The sequence below is a fragment of the Mus musculus genome, chromosome 2, assembly GCF_000001635.26.
Source record: "Mus musculus strain C57BL/6J chromosome 2, GRCm38.p6 C57BL/6J".
Taxonomy (NCBI): Eukaryota; Metazoa; Chordata; class Mammalia; order Rodentia; family Muridae; genus Mus; species Mus musculus.
Window position 1 is genome coordinate 49,158,111 of NC_000068.7, and position 12,271 is coordinate 49,170,381.

General features: G+C 38.4%; 1 protein-coding gene across 13 annotated transcripts in view; it reads left to right on the top strand.

Moving 5' to 3' along the window:
• Mbd5 (methyl-CpG binding domain protein 5) overlaps window positions 1-12,271 on the top strand; it is a 370,190-nt gene that overhangs the window by 208,612 nt on the left and 149,307 nt on the right. For all 13 annotated transcript variants that reach the window (XR_003950018.1, XR_003950019.1, XM_030246630.1 and 10 more), the window contains one exon: window positions 11,799-11,903. The gene's annotated coding sequence lies outside the window, so the exon portion shown is untranslated. The remainder of the gene's footprint in view (window positions 1-11,798; window positions 11,904-12,271) is intronic.

A 12,271-nucleotide genomic window follows, 5' to 3' on the forward strand; every position in this document is an offset into this window, starting at 1 on the left:
AAATGGCCCAGTCCTTCTTCATTTTGCACATCCTGCTATTGCTCATAACCCAGTGATCCTGTGACTGGGCAATGTTCTCTGGGGCTGAGACGGAGCGCAAGTGCCAGGCTGCTTACCTTCCTGTTGGCCTCATTCAGCAATGGACACGTTTCCCTATCCATCACAGGCTTCTCTCACTCCTGTCTCCAGCTCTGTCTCTCTCCACTATTCACTCACATCTCCATTGAATATTCATTCCTTGTAGTGGTGTGACTTGAAAATGGCGGTGTGTAGCATAGTTGTTTTTTGTAGTAGTAGTAGTAGTAATAGTAGTAGTAGTAGTAGTAGTAGTAGTAGTAGTAGTAGTAGTAGTATTGCCCAGACAGCTTTACAAATATTTATCACAATGACTGCAATGACTGATTGGTCTACTTCAAGGTTTCTGTTTTCTGAAACACCATAAATACTGGACCATCACCAAGACTAGTTTCGGATATCCTGCTGTTGCCAGAATCATAGTAATCCTGCAGCTCTGGTTATGCTAGACAGATTCCTTCGCACACTCCAGTGTCTCATACATGGGGTAGATGTTGGGATGGACTTACTCAAAGCACTAGATCTGGAGCCAGATGGTAGCTGAATGGGTCAGCCGATGGTGTCTGCCATGGCCCCATGGGGCATGCAAGTCTGGTCATTTTTACATTACTTTTTTCTGATGAATTTTGGTTGTCTTTTCTTTGTGTGTGACCTCTTCATTTTAATTCATGTTTTATCATTTTCATTATACTTTAATCTTTTCTTCAGTTTTGTGTGTGTGTGACACGATTGCTTTCTTGTTTTTTTTTTCAGATATGAATTGTAATTTCAGTTATTGTATCATTACTACATAACAGATTTTTTAATGTTTACTCGGGGTCCAAAAACACTACTGAATTTATTGATTGTAAAGTTTTAGAATACAGTCTTTACATTTTTCTGCATATAAAATCATGTTAGCTATGAACAAGGATAATTTGATCTCTTTCTTATTTGGATGTCCTTTCGATAAAGATAAAGCAAGTACTGCTATGGAGGTGCACTATTGTAATCTTCCTGTAGAATCAAAAAATCCCAGTTTGTGGACCATATATACTTAAAGAAAACCCATGCTCTTAATATTAGACTACCGGTTCCTTTATTCAGTATACAGCTATGTAATTGTATGTCTGAATATTTCCAGTAAAAGCCTTGACATTAAATTCCCAACCCATTTTACAATGGCATATTTGAGAATTTTATGAATAAATTTAGAAATGATCAGGCAAATTAAAAAAAAATAGGTTAAGTGATGAAGTTATTTTCCCAGTGCTTACTGTGGCTTTTAGAAATACTAGCTTGGTTCCTGGCATTCAAGCCCCAAAGATGGAAGACTTCACTGAAAACTGCAGGTTCTGAGAGTAACAAATACCTCTACAGTAGCAAAATCTTAGTTTCTTGGTTTGTTTAATAATCTGGTATCCTTTCTTGTGATGTTTATAAAATCTTAATCTGAGATTCCTTATGAAGATTTTCAGATAAGAAAATTTTAACGTGGCTCTATGTTAGTATTCCTCGCTCTTCCTATGCTGCAACCCTTTAGCACAGTTCCTTGTGTTCTGGTGACCACCAAAATTATTTTTATTGCTACCTTATAACTGTAACTTTGCTTCTGTTATGAGTTGCAATATAAATACCTGATATGCAGAATGGCCTTAGACCATATAGACCTTTAAAATAGCATAAAATCCACAAATCTACATATTTAAGACAACTTCCAATAAATATAATAGAACATAGATATATTAAAGCAATTTTATTCAATAAATAATCTTGATACTCATATAAAGATTGAATGAAGTATATTCAATTCTCTCCATATACATGAGAACAACATGGATAGTATTTCAATGTAAGATCAGAAACTGTAGCAGTTCCCATTTATTGCTACTCATATTGACCCCTGAGGTGGCAGCTGCAGCACTACACACACACACACACACACACACACACACACACACACACACACACACCTGTCCCCTTTACCAACCCTGTTGGAGAATTTAAATTATTATATCCACTGTGAAAAACTATCTGGAAGAATTTCAAAAAACAAAAACAACAACAAAAACCTAGAATAGGACTATAGAGTAGAATCCTATACTTACCATTGCCTTTGGCTCTCAGAGTTTCATCTCATCTTTCTCAAGGACCTTCCTTGAACTCTGGGAAGAGGGCTGTGGTACAGATAACCCAGAGATCACACTTCTGGGTATGTGGCCAAAAGAAAAGCAGCCAGCCAGTCAAAAACTTATCTGTAGTCATATGGCTACTATGGGTCTGTTCACAGAAACCAGTTTTGAAATCAGCTCACTCCCTACTAACAGAAGAACTGATAAAGAAACTGTGACTAAGCTATACGCACCCTGACTGTTGCTGAATTTAGAGAAAATTCTGATATTTTAGTCATGTGGAAAGAAATGAAGAGCACTAGTTAACAACAATCAATGAGGCACAAAGATAAACCATCTATGCTTTCACTTGCATGTGGAAACTAAATTTACCTAACAGAATGGAGTAATGGTTAATGCCAAGTGTTCAGAGCAGGAAGAGAGGGAGCCGAGAGAGGGAGGATGTGCGATTAGCCAGCACATGGTTCTGCAACAGATAAATGAATATTTCAAGATGACTAGTAGAGAGCATCTTGAATGTTCTTAGTGCACAGACTGATAAATATTTGATGGGAATAGACAATCTACTCTCCCTCATCTGGCTGTTTACGTGCATTGGAATACATTTGGAGTACATTTAAGTAGACGAGGCAGAGTTGGGATGTTCTATGGCTATAGTAAATGTATTCGCTGCTTAACAGTATTCTCAGTTTTCAGTTGGTTTGTCAGCACATGAACTCATTATAATTTAATCTGTAATTTAAAATGCTACAAAGCCAAGTGAGCTCTTTTACTTTTAATAGATGGGAAAATTAAATTCCAGCTCCATATTACTAGGGTCTTCAAAAGTAAAACCTTATAAATCATACAGTATATCAGCCTGACCACACAAAACATCAACTCGGCACAAGTTTTTCACCTCATAGTTTATTCTACTCTTTTCTTCTCATCCAAGACCAGCCAAGCATCAACCTTACTAAAACTGTTCTCCTTTTCCCTCTTAACTATTACATACCTTCTTTATCCCTTTGGTACCTACATGATTTTCTACTTTTATGTATATAACTTAGTTTTCTGTTTTTAATGTTTGAGACTTAAGTTTTAGAATATTAGACTGCATGACCATCAAGCATGGAGCATAGCAGCAGGCAAGCAGCTGTAGGAAGAGCAGAGAGCTTACACCTCAGTGCACAAGCTAGAGACAAGAAAGCTAACTGGGACTGGCCTGCGCTTTTGAGACCTGAAAGCCTGCCTCAAATGACACACCTCTTACAACAAAGTCATACTGTCTAATACTTCCCACACAGTTCCAAGTAGCAAGGAAGTCTTCAAGTCTGTGGGCGCAATTCTCATTCAAACCACCACACTTGGTAGAATTCTTTCCTTATGTGCTTTAAATAGTTATTTCCTTTTCCTTTTATTTATTTTTTTATATTCTGATTGCATGTATTGGCTTTAGTTTTAACTATCAGATACATTTACAGAGAAAACTAGGAAGTAGAAAACTGGCCCTCATGCTCTGTTTGAGTATCATAGCAATACTTATTAATAAATCATCTAGCGTAATAGCAGTAAATGGCTCATCACAGTACTTTTTCTCATCGCAGATAATACACTTCTTTTTTAATTTTATTTTATTTATTTACTGGATGTGTGAAGGTATACATGGCAAAGCACATGTGTGGAGGTCAGAAGACACCTTTCAGAAATCAGTTCTTTTCTTCCACTATATGTGTCCTAGGGAAAGACTTAGTTCATCAAGCTTGACAGCAGTCACCTTTATCCACTTGCTAGCCTGACAATGCACTTCTTTTTTTTTTTTTACATTATTTACTCACTTTACATCCCAACCCCAGCTCCCCACCCCCATCATCTTCCAGTCCCCCATACACACCACCACTCCCCCATCCTCCTCTGAGAAGTAGGAGGTCTCTTGGATACAACCCCTTCCTGGCACCTCAAGTCACTGCAGGTATAGGCACATCCTCTCCAACTGAAGCCAGATAAGGCAGCCCAGTTAAGGGATATAGGATCTGTAGGCAGGCAACAGAGTCAGGGTAAGCCCCCACTTGAGTTGTTCATGAGGGACCCTCCTGAAGAACAAGCTGCACATCTACTACATATGTATAAGGGCTTAGGTCCAGCCCATGTATGCTTTTTGGTTGGTGGTTCAATATCTGCAGTCTATACAGGTGACTCTAGCTGAGACTTCTAGCAGTGGAGGGTATGCAGCCTGAAGTGCCCACCTCCTGTAACCAGACAGTGGTGGGACAAGATCACCAACCTACCTACAAAACCTTTGACCCCAAATTTGTCCCACTACAAGAAGTGCAGGGACAAAGATGGAACAGAGACTGGGGGAATGGCCATCCAGTGACTGGTCCAACTTAAGACCCATCCCATGGGCAAAAACCAGTCCCTAACACTATTACTGATACTCTGTTTTGCTTTTAGACAGGAGGCTAGTATAACTATGTTCTGGCAGGCTCCACCTATAATTGACTGACACAGTTGCAGAGATTCACAGCCAAACAGTAGACAAAGCTCCAGGAGTCTTATGGAAGAGTTGAGGAAAGGACTGAGGAACCCAGTGTGGATTGGGAAGCCACAGGAAGACAACACACTTCTTAGCAAACCAGAATACTTTTATCATCTCCACACTGTACTGAAACACAATCTTCAGAGTATAGCAACTACAACTTATCAGGATTAACATTTAGACTGGCATCTTAGTAACTCAACGTAGTGAATGTCTAGTACACAGGTCACTTGGAGTTCATTCTATAACAAAGGCAAGAGAAAGCTTCTTAAACATTCTATGTCATATGACAATTGTTGAAAAGTTTATCACCATACTTTTATCACTCTTGACTCTGTCATATACTTTTTTAATCACTAGGCAACTGGTTTTGGTTGACTAAGGAAAACTATGACATGTAAAACAAAAAAAGCCTTCTTTCTCTTTACTTTTTTTTTTGCTTTGATGTTTTTGTTTCATATTGTTTAGTTACAGTTAAATCTGTAAGCATCTTTAAAAATTACGAAAAGTAAAGAACATAGCTTTTCTTTTATCAAGCAATTCCTGTTCATCATATCTCTTATCCTTAAAGTTATAACATTATAATCTTAAGCATCTCATAGTAGTAATGTAAGCATATTTTAACATACCTAAATAGAATAAAATTATACATTGTCATAGATGTGACAACTTTGGTAATATATATAACTTTTTCCAGTAATCAAACATTCGATTACTGTTATTTACCAAATAATTATTAATTATGCATTACAAATTATTTGAAAAATATTTCAATTTTTATATTTAAATATATTTTTCCTGAGTCAATTAAATGAGCTTCACCCTTTGATATTGGTAAGTTTAATTTTTAAATATTTTAATTAAAATATACATCTCCAGACACAGTGGAACATACCTTAATACAACCACTCAGAGACAGAGGCAAGCAGATCTTTGTGAATTCAAATCCAACCTGTTGTAAGTTCCAGAACTTCCAGAATGGCACAGTGAAACTTTCTCTCAAATAACAAACCCATGTCCATTCATTCCTTCTCAAATTGATGGCCTCTTTTTCTTTATTATTGCTAAATAAACACATATTTTCGTGTGTGTGTGTGCGTGTGTGTATACATATATAAATATAACCTAAATCCATTTAGTGTGGCTTTTGTGTATGGAATTTCAGGGCTGACCACTTGGTACTGGATAACCAATTAGGGTGCCGCTCTCTGGAAAAGCTAATTTTCCCTCTCTTGACAGTTATTAGTTACCTGTACTTCTTTGTCTGGATGTGGAGCCCCTTGAGATTTCACCCTTTGATATTAGTATGTTTATTGGTCTTTTAATTTTTCAGATCTTTTTTAGCTCAGCCATGTTATCATTTCTAGGAAACACAATCTCAAAGCATAGTTACTGGCTCTTACAATAAGACTTTTTTATTTAAAGACGTATTTATTATATGTAAGTACACTGTTGCTGTCTTCTGACACACCAGAAGAGGACATCAGACCTCATTACAGATGATTGTGAGCCACCATGTGGTTCCTGGGAATTGAACTCTGGACCTCCGGAAGAGCGGTCAGTGCTTTCAACTGCAGAGCCATCTCTCCAGCCCCCACAATAAGACTTAAAAGAATTTTATGAATTATTTTAATAAAGTGCAGAGAAAGAAAATATGACACATAAACATAAATGTATAGACAATGTAAACCTTAGTTTATATTGGGGCAGTTCCAATGGCCTGCTGCACACACGTCCTGCCAGGAGAGAGCTGGTCTCCCAAGAGAGCTCTTTTTCCACAAATCCAGCCCTTCAAAGGAGAATAACTGGAAAACTCCAACACAAGGAGGGAAACTGGACCCTGGAAAAAGCAAGAAAGTAATCTTCTTTTAACAAACCAAAAAGATGATGCCCCCATAAACAGAATTACACCTCTAACAACAAAAATAATCGGAAGCAACAATCTCTTTTCCTTAATATCTCTTAATATCAATGGACTCAACTCACCACTAAAAAGGCACAGACTAGTAGACTGGATACATGAACAGGACCCAACATATTGCTGCATACAGGAAACCCACCTCAGTGACAAAGATAGACACTACCTCAGAGTAAAAGGCTGGAAAACCATTTTCCAAACAAATGGTTCCAAGAAACAAGCTGGAGTATCCATTCTAATATCAAATAAAATTGGCTTTCAAAAAAGATATAGAAGGATACTTGATACACATCAAATGAAAAATCTACCAAGAAGAACTGTCAATTCTGAACATCTATGTTCCAAATACAAGGGCACCCACATTTATAAAAGGACCTTTAATAAAGCTCAAAGCACACATTGCACCTCACACAATAATAGTGGGAGACTTCAACATCCCACTCTCATTAATGGACAGATCATGGAAACAAACTAGAGATACAATGAAACTAACAGAAGTTATAATAACTAACATTATAAACCAAATGAATTAGAAGTTATAACTAACATTATAAACCAAATGAATTTAACAAATATCCAAAGAACTCTTTTTAATTTGATTTTATTTGTAATTCATTTTTTGCATTCCATATTCCATTCCCCACCCCTCCCCATCCACCATCCAACTGCTCCACATCCCACACCTCCACTTCACCCCACCCCATCTCCACGTGGATGCCCCCATCCCCCACCCCACCTGACCTCTAAACTCCCTTGGGGCCTCCAGTCTCTTGAGGGTTAGATGCATCATCTCTGAATGAACACAGACTTGGAAGTCCTCTACTGTATGTGTGTTGGGAGCCTCACATCACCTGGTATATGCTATTCTGCCTGTTTGGTGGTCCAGTGTTTGAGAGATCTCTGGGGTCCAGATTGAGACTGCTGATCCTCCTACAGGGTCACCCTCCTTCTCAGCTTCTTTCAGCCTTCCCTAATTCAACAACAGGGGTCAGCTGCTTCTGTCCATTGGTTGGGTGCAAATAACTGCCTCTGACTCTTTCAGCTGCTTGTTGGGTCTTTTGGAGGGCGATCATCATAGATCCCTTTTTGTGAGCATTCCATAGTCTCAGTAATAGTGTCAGGCCTTGGGACCTCTCCTTGAGCTGGATTCCACTTTGGGCCTGTTGCTGGACCTTTTTTTCCTCAGGCTCCCCTCCATTTCCATCCCTGTAATTCTTTTAAACAGAAACAATTATGGATCAGAGGTGTGACTGTGGGATGGCAACCCCACAATTCACTTGATGTCCTGTCTTCCTACTGGAGGTGGGATCTATAAGTTATCTCTCCCCACTGTTGGGCATTTCATCAAAGGTCCCTTCCTATGAGTCCTGGGAGTCTCTCACCTACCAGGTCTCTGGTGCATGCTGGAGGGTCCCCCCAACTTCCTATTTCCTGATATACCTTCTCAGCATCTCATAGTGCCGTCTCGAAAATTGACAATATAATCAATCACAAAACAGGCGTCAATGGATATAAGAAGATTGACATAATCGCATGCATCCTATCAGATCACTACAGACTAAGGCTGGTCTTCAATAACAACAAAAAGAATGGAAAGCCCACACACACGTGGAAGCTGAACAACACACTACTGAATGATAACTTGGTCAAGGATGAAATAAAGAAATAAAAGACTTTTTGGAATTCAATAAAAATGAAGCCACAACATACCCAAACTTATGGGACATAATGAAAGCTGTGCTAAGAGGAAAAAAAATCATAGCTCTGAAAGCCTCCAAGAAGAAACTGGGTGAGCATACACTAGCAACTTAACAGCACATGTGAAAGCCCTAGAACAAAAAGAAACAAATACACCCAAGAAGAGTAACCCACAGGAAATAATCAAACTCAGGCCTGAAATCAACCAAGTAGAAACAAAAAGAACTATACAAAGAATCAACCAAACCAGGAGCTGGTTCTTTGAGAAAATCAACAAGATAGATAAACTCTTAACCAGACTAACCAGAAGGCACAGAGACAGTATCCAAATCAACAAAATCAGAAATGTAAAGGGAGACATAACAACAGAAGCCAAGGAAATCCAAAATATCATCAGAACCTACTACAAAAGCCTCTACTCAACAAAACTGGAAAATGGATGAAATAGACAATTTTCTAGACAGGTACCAGGTACCAAAGTTAAGTCAGGATCAGATAAGCCATCTAAACAGTCCCATACCCCAAAGAAATAGAAGTAGTCATTAAAAGTCTCCCAACCAAAAAAAGCCCAGGATCAGATGGGTTTAGTGCAGAGCTCTATCAGACCTTCAAAGAAGACCTAATTCCAATTTTCTTCAAACTATTCCACAAAATAGAAACAGAAGGAACACTACCCAACTCATTCTATGAAGCCACAATTACTCTTTATACCTAAATCACACAAATATCCAACAAAGGTAACTTCAGAACAATTCCCTTATGAATATCAATGCAAAAGTACTCAATAAAATTCTTGCAAACTAAATCCAAGGACTCATCAAAACAGTCATCTGTCATGTTCAAAGTAGACTTTATCCCAGGGATGGTTCAATACACAGAAATCCATCAATGTAATCCACTATGCAAACAAACTCAAAGAACAAAACCACATGATAATCTCATTAGATGCAGAGAAAGCATTTAACAAAATTCAACACCCCTTCATGGTAAAAGTCTTGATAAGGTCAGGAATTCAAGGCCCATTAAAAGAAATATACAGCAAACCAGTAACCAACATCAAACTAAATGGAGAGAAACTTGAAGCAATCCCACTAAAATCAGGGACTAGACAATACTGCCCACTCTTTCCCTACCTATTCAATATAGGACTTGAAGGCCTAGCCAGAGCAATTAGACAACAAAAGGAGATCAAAGGGATACAAATTGGAAAGGAAGAAGTCAGAATATCACTATTTGCAGGTGATATGATAGTATACTTAAGTGACCCCAAAAACTCTACCAGAGAACTCCTACAGGTGATAAACAACTTCAACAAAGTTGCTGGATATAAAATTAAACAAATCAGTATACTTCCTATACGCAAAAGGATGAACAGGCTGATAAAGAAATTAGCGAAACAACTCCCTTCACAATAGTCACAAACAATATAAAATATCTTTGTGTGACTCTAAACAAACAAGTGAAAGATTTGTATGACAGGAACTTGAAATCTCTGAAGAAAGAAATCTCAGAAGACCTCAGAAGATGGAAAGATATCCCATTCTCATGGATTGGCTGAATTAATGTAGTAAAAATGGCCATCTTGTCAAAAGCAATCTACAGAGTACTTCTCAGCTATTAAAAACAATGAATTCATGAAATTGTTAGACAACTGGATGGATCTGGAGGATATCATCCTAAGTGAGGTAACCCAATCACAAAAGAATACACATGATATGCACTCACTGATAGTAGATTTTAGCCCGGAAGCTCAGAATACCCAAGATACAATTTGCAAAACACATAAAACTCAAGAAGAAGGAAGACCAAACTGTGGACACTTTGATCCTTCTTAGAAGGGGGAACAAAATACCCATGGAAGGAGTTATAGAGACAAAGTTCGGAGCAGGGCCTGAAAGAATGACCATCCAGAGACTGCCCCACCTGGGAATCCATCCCATAAACAACCACCAAAACCTGACACTATTGCAGATGCCAACAAGAGCTTGCTGACAGGAGACGGATATAGCTGTCTCCTGAGAAGCTCTACCAGTACCTGACTAATACAGAAGTTGATGCTCACACTCATCCATTAGATGGAGTACAGGGTCCCTAATGAAGGAGCTAGAGAAAGTGCCCAAGGAGACTAAACCACCAATCAAAGAAAACATATGGAGAGACTTGTGGCTCTAGTTGCATATGTAGAAAAGGATGGCCTAGTCGGCCATCAATGGAAGGAGAGGACCTTGGTCCTGTGAAGGTTCTATGCCCCAGTATAGGGGAATGCCTGAGCCAGGAAGTGGGAGTGGGTGGACTGGGGAGCGAGTGATGGGAGGATAGGGGATTTTCAGAGGGGAAACTAGGAAAGGGGATAACATTTGAAATATAAATAAACTATCTAATTTAAAAAGAAAAAAAAAACACTAAGTCATCTCTCTGGTTCTCAAGATGAGTAATAGACCCAAAGGGAGGCTTAACTTTTAAGTTATAGTTGCACCTTATATTGTACCACAATGTGTTTTCATACTGGTATGTTAATAGAAAATAGTTCTTTGATCAAAAATTTTAGAAAAATATAATTATTTGAAGTGAATTCCTCTAACATATGTGACATTTTTCTAAATCTCTAAAACCACTTGGCACTATGATTATTTCAAATTATTATGCTGAGTATGTGAATAATATCCTGAAAATCATTTGGCGTCACTTGTGTTGGCCGCCAACTGCCCAAGCTTGGAAAGTCAAACCCCTTTGGACCCTATTCATTTGTTTGTGTGTCTCTCTCATCTTCCCCAAATCTCTAGTGTATCAGTCAGTCACAATGTCCTGGAGTCCCTCTAATAGTATATTTTAATGACTCTCCTTTGAGATTGTAATATGATGTCATCATCTCTTCTGTGTCTTTCCTCCCTTAAACCTCCGGTCTAGCCTTCCTTGCACTCTTCCAAATTTATACCCTCTTTTTAATATACGTAACATATATAATATATACTATAAATGTGTGTATATACACACACACACACATGGATATTCCAGGATGCCTACAGGTACTTTTTCCCTTCATGCTGTTCAGATTTGTTTGTGCCATTCGCCTGTTTGAGGCTGTTTCTTCCTATATTTCTCTGCCCAAGACTCCAGTTTTCTCAACTACAACTTTCACCTTGGAGCTTCTCCTAAGCTCTTCACTAGGACAAAGTGTTGGAAGTATCAAAGGACAGGAAAGGGACCTAGCACACTTCCTGGCAGAAAGTAGACATTATGAACATTCATATGATCAAGTTGACAGTTAATATGTATACCTCCTTAAAGTGTGTAAAATACACATGAAAAGTGTGTACTGTTCTCTAGTGGCTAGTCAGAACTCTCTGAAATTAGAAGATAACAATACCCTAATCCTTATGTTCTTTGTCAAAGACTCATTGCTGTTTCTGGCAGACTTTATGGGATGGGTTTTGGTCCCAATTTCTAAATCAAGATTGCGCCTGTTCTTCTTTTGCAGAGAGAAGCAGCACTCCCTTGCTGAGCACAGTGCCCCTGGACACTTGCCACCATTACACTGTTGGAGCTCACGCTTGCTATGCTTGTCCCAGTTTCTCTCCAGAAGGTAGGGATGGTGCTTGTCCTCCATAGACTCCTTATACAATTATGGTTTTCCCATCTTCATTAGACATGGAAAGTATGTAAATATGTCATCTTTAGGGGATATTTCTGTTATAAAATTAGTTAACACTGACTATAACGTTAGTAATGCAGAAAAACATAGTAGTACTACAACCTGGAGATACACTTTCTGTTTTCTGACATTCTTTTCTGAGTTAATTGACATGTGTCATGTATGTGTCATGTATGTGTCATGTATGTCTCTGAATGTGACTAGGACCTGGGTGTGTGTGACATAAATGCTCTGTGGCTGCCCTGCTTCTTTTACTTAGTGATTTATTGCAACATCTTCCTTGTTGGTATCCTATCATT